The following is a 7732-nucleotide window of genomic DNA, read 5'->3' as shown; positions in this document are numbered from 1 at the left end:
TTTTTGGAGGCCAGATTTTTAACAGTCCTTGTAAATGATAGTAGTTCTCGGGCCTATGAGTATCTCATTCTACATAGGAGACTGCCTTAGTGTTATCTTAAACTTGACCCCTTGTAGTTCCTTTAAGAATTTAAAGATGATCTGTAAATAAAAACAATACTAAATATTCAATTGATAGTCCTATTAATAAGACTGACATACAATTATTTATTTTATGACAATGATGGAACATCAGCATGCCTAAATGGATCAATAAACAACTTTCAGATTCCATTCTCTCTTCTTCCAGCATGCAGGTCCCAGGGATCAAATTTAAGTCATTAGTTTCAACTGCAATCGCCTGAACCTACCTATCTGTCTGCTTAGGCCTGGAAGCAATGTTTCTTTACAATGCAAGATAATGGAATTTTGAAATTAAGGATGAACATGACAGGGCCTCGAATGAAAACACAATTTCCCTTCTATAGTCACTCAACTTAGTCTGCAACTGCTCAGGGGCGTATCATATATTGCCATAGCATGAATATTTTTATTTCCCCAGTTGAATAGTAATAAAAATATTATAGTCAGTGGAAAGGATGGAGAAAATTTCCTCAGTCATTATTATTGTGTGTGATCATATTCAAAGTCTTAACATATCTTAAGGAATAAACTAATATTGTTTTCACAAATATCAGTAATATGCATGATAGCACATTTTCTATTATACTTTATGATCAAAGATGAATCTTATTACTTTATGGAGTATGGCATACCATTTCTGAATTATAGACATTATTTTCTCTTTGAAAATGAATTTTGCTAACTTTGACATTTCTAAATCCACATTGCTTGTTCTTAAATCCTAAAACATATCTTCATAATTAGAAGAAAATAACATAATATCCATACTACTAACTGAGCCATAAAATAAATGTTAAAATTATAGCAGATGAATGAAAAGACAAATCCTACATGACTACATGTTTTGGGGGTACCCACAAACATACGTGAAGAACAACAACAAAAAATGCCCACAAGTAAAAGATGATAATGATAAAGCCCTGACATAAAGGAACTAGACCTTCACAATGCCATACTCATATAAAATATTCTATTACTTTTAATTTATATGACTTTTAAATATTTTTATTTTATGTTTTGTTTTATTCTGGTATAGAAAGCCCTGACATAAAGGAACTAGACATTCACAATGTCATACTCATATAAAATATTTTATTATTTTTAATTTATATGATTTTTAAAGAATTTTATTTTATGCATTGTTTTAGTCTGGAATTCTCTTGCTATGAAGAGACATTGTGACAACATCAATTCTTATAAAGGAAAATATTTAATTGAGGCTATCTTATAGTTCAAAGGTTTAGCCCATTATCATCATGGAGGGAAGCAATGCAGCATGCAAGAAAACATAGTGCTAGGGAAGTGGCTGAGAGTTCTAACTCTGGATCTCCAGGCCTGGCATGACTTGAGCATCTGAGACCTCAATGCCCATCCACTAGTTGCATAACTCCCCAAAAATGGCATACCTATTCCAACAAGACCAAAACTCCTAATAGTGCCACTCCCTATGTGCCTATGCCAATTATTTCCTCTCAGTATATGTACATGCATGTCTGTGAAATATCTATCTGGCTTAATGCTCAATGCTGTCTTATGCCTAGGCCTCATAAAAAATCAAATCAAATCAAATTAAATCAAATAAAATCCAAGCAGTGCAGCACCGGAGGAAGAAAGCTCTCCTGAGCTCCTGATCCTTTGGGCATCTTTTCAACTGCTGGAGGTGGTAAGGAGTGGGAGGGGATATCACATCTGCACCAGTGCTACCCCACAGAAGACAAGTGGCAAGGTCTGCTTTCCCATACCCATGCCCTCACTGCTGGCACACACACATCACTGCCACCAGGGCCTGCTCACCTGAGTCCTGCAGCGGCTGAGAGATGGAGAAAGCACTCCACAGCATTGTATCCAGGGACGACAAAGCCAGTTATGCATAGTAATCCCTTGACATCCACATGGTTCATGGTGACTGCTCAGACCAGGGACATTCCCATGTTCTCTAGTGGTATGAGACATAGATACTGATCTCTGCCTCTGCATTGCCACAGAGACATGTCCCTCAGAGGCATCTCAGGCTGGACCTCACCATGGCCTCATGTTGTGGGGCTCTCCTCTCACAAAAGTCTACCACTCTTTTCCACCCTCGAGTCTCCAGTTCCATCTCTCTTCATAATGCTCAAGCTACTTCACTTCTCTTTCTCTCCCATCTGACCACCACATACACACTCCTTGTCATGGTTTCCGAGGCAGGCAATTTATGAGTTTGGTGGGACCCTGGGTGACATCCCCTCTTCATGCTGTGTGGCATAGCATAGAGTGGGTGGATATGGTTCACCTGTGCCACATGCTGCTAGGGAGGTCTGTGAGTGTCATGGCAGTCCTCAGGACTCTGTCTGCCTTCTTCCTTGGATTTGATTTGATTTGATTTGATTTGATTTGATTTGATTTGATTTGATTTGATTTGATTTGATTTTTATGAGTCCTAGGCATAAGACAGCATTGAGTACTAAGCCAGGCATCAAGCTAGGATAAGCAAAGGACTGCCATCTGTTCTGCCCCTGACTGATATAAGAACAAGGCCACCAATAAAGTACCCATTTGTCCATTGCCAAGGGACTATAACCACAATTTACAAAGAAGAAAAACTCTTGTTCACTTATAGTATTCATTTCATCACTAATCAAATATGAGAAGTATTTTATGTGCATATATTTTAAGATTATATATTTTAATTTTAAAATTATGTCTTATAATATTTGGAGATTTTATAAATATCTAAACATAACATATAATGAGTATATTTTGATAATGAATTCATCTTTACCAACTCATCACTACTTTATTTAATGCCTTAGCACTGTGTATTGTTTTATTCATTTTGTTTCTTTTCTATATTGTATGGTTTAATTAGAGGTCAACAGAATGAGGTTGATTTTATTAATATTTAATTTTAGAAGCTTAACAATATTCACTGTTCAGCTTTTGCTGGTTTAAAGAAAAATCAAAAAAGTATCTGATTTACTTACCTAGAACTTTCCGATTAAAAGCATGGTTTAAGGATGCTATAGTAATTTCTTTCTTTATTCCTTCCTTAACCAAGGTATCATTGAGAAGAGTGTTGTTCAGTTTCCACGTGAATGTTGGCTTTCTATTATTTATTTTNTTATTGAAGATCAGCCTTAGTCCATGGTGATCTGATAGGATGCATGGGACAATTTCAATATTTTTGTATCTGTTGAGGCCTGTTTTGTGACCAATTATGTGATCAATTTTGGCCTCCATTGGGGGCCCTGTGATCCATCCAATAGCTGTCTGTGAGCATCCACTTCGGTGTTTGCTAGGCCCGGCATAGTCTCACAAGAGACAGCTATATCAGGGTCCTTTCAGCAAAATCTTGCTAGTGTATGCAATGGTGTCAGCGTTTGGAGGCTGATTATGGGATGGATCCCAGGTATGGCAGTCTCTAGATGTTCCATCCTTTCGTCTCAGCTCTAAACTTTGTCTCTGTAACTCCTTCCATGGGGGTTTTGTTCCCAATTCTAAGAAGCGGCAAATTGTCCTTTTTTTAGTCTTTGTTCTTCTTGAGTTTCATGTGTTTTGCATATTGTATCTTGTATCTTGGGTATTCTAAGTTTCTGGGCTAATATCCACTTATCAGTGAGTACATATCATGTAAGTTCTTTGTGATTGGGTTACCTCACTCAGATTGATGCCCTCCAGGTCCATCCATTTGGCTAGGAATTTCATAAATTCATTCTTTTTAATAGCTGAGTAGTACTCCATTGTGTAAATGTACCACATTTTCTGTATCCATTCCTCTGTTGAGGGNCATCTGGGTTCTTTCCAGCTTCTGTCTATTGTAAATAAGGCTGCTATGAACATAGTGGAGCATGAGTCCTTCTTACCAGTTGGAACATATTCTGGATATATGCCCAGGAGAGGTATTGCTGGATCTTCCGGTAGTACTATGTCCAATTTTCTGAAGAACCACCAGACTGATTTCCAGAGTGGTTGTATAAGCTTGCAATCCCACCAACAATAGAGGAGTGTTCCTCTTTCTCCACATCCTCGCCAGCATGTGCTGTCACCTGAGTTTTTGATCTTAGCCATTCTGACTGGTGTGAGGTGAAATCTCAGGGTTGCTTTGAGTTGCATTTCCCTGATGATTAAGGATGCTGAACATTTTTTCAGGTGCTTCTCAGCCATTGGGTATTCCTCAGGTGAGAATTCTTTGTTTAGCTCTGAGCCTCAATTTTTAATGGGGTTATTTGATTTTCTTGGGTCCAGTTTCTTGAGGTCTTTGTATATTTTGGATATTAGTCCCCTATCTGATTTAGGATAGGTAAATATCCTTTCCCAATCTGTTGGTGGCCTTTTTGTCTTATTGATGGTGTCTTTTACCTTATAGAAGCTTTGCAATTTTATGAGGTCCCATTTGTCTATTCTCGATCTTACAGCACAAGCCATTGCTTGTGGCTGATCCTAATCTCTCATTCTCTCTCTCTTTTCCCCCTGCCTGGCAGAAGTCTCTGCCCTATTTTCTCTTCTACCTAGCCTTTGGGTAATAAGCATTTATTGACATGGCAGAGAATAAATGGTAAGTGTTGTTTACCCATAAGCAGTATGTATGGATTGAAATAAGATATGGAGGCAGATAAATCAGCATTTGAATGAAATAAGGATAACCATTACCTGGTGCACAAAACCATTATGCCTACAATGTCCAACATTTCTGTTTTATATAGGACCAACAAGGATAAGGAGAAGTTCAGAATCTTCTTTGTACTAACTAAGCAGTCAAATATTCTCTGGATTAATGTTAGTGTCATAAAATTTATAGTTATTTAGAAATATTGTCTGAATTAATTTTTCTACCTTCCTTCCAAATAATTTTTGACAGACTCAACACATATCAAAAACAGTCATAAAATGTGTAATTCTCTAACTACTATGTTAAGTACTTTAATGCCAATAATACTTATCTAAGGTTATCATGATTCTTAGAAAACATACACTTTGAAAGCTTAGGGATATTTTCATCCTCTATTAAATTCAAATATAGTCATATTTCTGAGACTTTCAGCACAGCATTAGTAGTATAGTTTCTATTGTCCTATAGCTAGGTTCACATCTCTGAGTGACATCAGCTAATGGTAGTGTTCTGCCAGGAAGCATGCACGAACCCCCAAAAGACCACTAAGGAGCTGAATCCAATGTAATCACATTATGGTTTTTTATTCAAGCTCAAGCTTGGGCCATACCACCATCTCTGACACAGGAAAACAGGAGGGGGGCTCATGCCTAGTTCAGGCAAACATATATAGAGGCAAGAAGCAGGTATCTAGCTGATACAGATCTGATAGGGGGTCCATTGTGGCCTTTGACATAATTGGCTGGTGCTGGGATCCTAACCATAAACTTCACTTCTGCTTTTTTCTAGTTGGTGGTTGTTAGAAAGTGAAGTGCCCAGGGCATGCTTGTAACCTGGGGGTGCATTTTTTTGGGGGGGATAACCTGGAAACTGGTGGTATATGCAGGTTTTGTTGGGGGGTAAAATGGAAACTGGTAGACACAGGTCTTGGTGGGGGTAACCTAGAAACTGGTGCTAGGTACCTGCCTGTTAGTTAACTCAAATTCAACCTTAGGTTAGGTTCTCTAAGATGGAGTCTTAATCCAAAAGATTTGGTCTCTCAGTAACAATTAAATACTAGATTTTATTAACTCAAAGCCTCTTGTTTGTTACACAAGCAAAAAGCAATAGCTGCTTTTATTTTGAATGCAGGATCATTGAACAGGTCCAGTGACCATATTTGGTAGTGATTAAGCTAATTATTCAGAGTCCTATGGTGATACATCACATTGGTCTGAAAATTTGTTTGACACCTGGATCACTTTCAGTAAATCAAAGTGAAGACAACTCTTAGTTCAGAATCTGACCGGTTACTGCTCATTCTATATGTCTAGACTCGTCTGATAGAGAATTTAAACCTTAATAATTAAAAAAATAAAGACAAAAAAGAAAGAAAGAAAGAGCAGGATGTTTCTAGTAATGGCAGAAAGAAGAAACTGAGTCCTCTGTTTCTAACAATGTATTTTCCCAAAGAGATTTTTAAGGAAGTTTTGATTCTATCATCAGAATGAGCCTCATAATAGTTTTCATTCTACACTAAATATTATATAGTTTATTGAACATGAGTGAAGGCTTCTCTTAATTAGTTTTGAACCTTAAGGAAGTTTTAAGTTGCCCTGACACTGGCTTATCTCTTTATACTAGATTAGCACAACGCTTTTTAAAATGTTATTTTCAAAAGTCTGTTGTGAAATTTCCTTTCACTCTACAAATTTTTTCCTGAAGCTTCACATCATCAAATGTAATTTCTCCCTCGGCTCAGATGTCAAGAAATTTGCAGTGTGGTATTATACAACCGTCAGATTCTTCCCATGGGACCTGATTTGGCAGTTTACTGAAGCAAACTTCTTCAGGCTCTAAGGTTGATGCTGTATATAGTCTTTGTAGGAAAGTAGGTTAAGGATTGCTTAATTTGGAAAAAGTGCCTTAGAAATTATTGACACACAAACATATATACAAAGATTCAATTTCACTTTTTGAAATTCATTAAAATCTAACAACATAACATTTTATATGAAAAAATTTTAGAAACATTTAAACTATACATTTTTATAAGTTAAATATCTTATATTACATAGTGTTGTCTGGAGGAAAGTGAATAATGTTGCTTTTTCAATGTGCTGTGTATTTATGATGCAAAGGTGAAAGGCAAACAATCTGAGAAAAACATAGTAAAAAACTCAAACGTGAGATCTTAAACAATCAACCATTTTAAGATCCAGTCAGCTAGATGTGTTTATAAAATGTTAAAAATATAATGTTAGGTTTTAAGAGAAAATATTCACCCTGCCTGCAACTTAGAACCAAAAATCTTTCTTCAAACTTGTTATCCAACTTCACCTAAAAAGTAGTATACATCAGAATTATAATAAGCTATATAATTAAAAAAGTATTTTCAAAGAGAATGTTCTCCTGCATGAATACCTTAATGCTGACATTTCAGTAAAGTCCTTTTTCTCGGGAGCCTATCAGAATTGAGCAGCCTTTACAGTCAGGGAGCCAGGATTTAAAATGTCGGCTTTGAATATTACTGGGTTCTGGCCTGGGGTGGAAGCATGACTTTTGGAAATTACAGGAATACTGTAGGAAAGGAAACTTTCTGGTAAAGAAAAAATATGAACCCTTCCACCTTCCTTAAGAATTAATTGAAATGAGTCAGCAAGTCACCTAGAAAGCTGATCCTTCAGGCTGGTTACCTGAGCTGGAGACTTTAGAAAACAGACAAAGCTACCTACCTAAGTAGGTAGAAACTGTGATCACTCTGACCACTCTTTCCTCTCACCAAGAAAGTGTTTCCCTTTCAATGAACGTTTTGCTCTTTGCCCATTCTTTTTTTTTTTTTTTTTAATACTCTGAGATTTGTTTTATTTCTTTTATATCAAGTCTTTGAAAAAGAAAATACAGGTTGAACTGAAGTATAAGAGCATGAAAATAATAAGAATAATAAGAATCAATATGGTGTAGAAGACAGCTCAATGAGTATAATGTATCTGATTTTCCTTTGAGCTTCCTGGTCAACAAGGCAAAAATGGAAAAGAGAGT

General features: G+C 36.6%; 1 non-coding gene across 1 annotated transcript; it reads right to left on the bottom strand.

Annotated features, from left to right (window-relative positions):
* Positions 1 to 2533: 2533 nt before the first annotated feature.
* Positions 2534 to 2677, bottom strand: LOC115030743. Its single transcript, XR_003836338.1, has one exon. It is a non-coding gene; the product is annotated as a small nucleolar RNA SNORA48 (small nucleolar RNA).
* Between the last annotated feature and the right edge of the window lie 5055 nt (positions 2678 to 7732).

The sequence above is a fragment of the Mus caroli genome, chromosome 3, assembly GCF_900094665.2.
Source record: "Mus caroli chromosome 3, CAROLI_EIJ_v1.1, whole genome shotgun sequence".
Lineage (NCBI taxonomy): Eukaryota > Metazoa > Chordata > Mammalia > Rodentia > Muridae > Mus > Mus caroli.
Note: the sequence above shows the minus strand (reverse complement) of the source record. Positions and strands in the feature narration are given on the sequence as shown.